This window comes from Plectropomus leopardus, unplaced genomic scaffold (assembly GCF_008729295.1).
Source record: "Plectropomus leopardus isolate mb unplaced genomic scaffold, YSFRI_Pleo_2.0 unplaced_scaffold89156, whole genome shotgun sequence".
Taxonomy (NCBI): Eukaryota; Metazoa; Chordata; class Actinopteri; order Perciformes; family Serranidae; genus Plectropomus; species Plectropomus leopardus.
Window position 1 is genome coordinate 1 of NW_024698298.1, and position 260 is coordinate 260.

Consider the following 260-nt stretch of genomic DNA (forward strand, 5'->3'; position numbering starts at 1 on the left):
CAAAAAAACGGTGGCTGTGGCTGTCACTGCCATGTGAGCATTGGTGGTTCAGTGGTAGAATTCTCGCCTGCCACGCGGGAGACCCGGGTCCGATTCCCAGCCAATGCACTGTGTCTTTACTGCTGTTTGGAGTCAATGGTTGCACAACTTCTTTGTCTTCTTGCAGTTAATACCGTGGAGAGGAGCATTAGAAGATGCTGGCGTTAGTGACATGTCATACACCACACCAGAAGCAACACCTGTGACTCTTTTCCCCCTGC

General features: G+C 51.2%; 1 non-coding gene across 1 annotated transcript; it reads left to right on the forward strand.

Moving 5' to 3' along the window:
• The first annotated feature begins 37 nt into the window (after positions 1-37).
• On the forward strand, positions 38-108 carry trnag-gcc. Its single transcript has one exon. It is a non-coding gene; the product is annotated as a tRNA-Gly (tRNA).
• Positions 109-260: the final 152 nt, after the last annotated feature.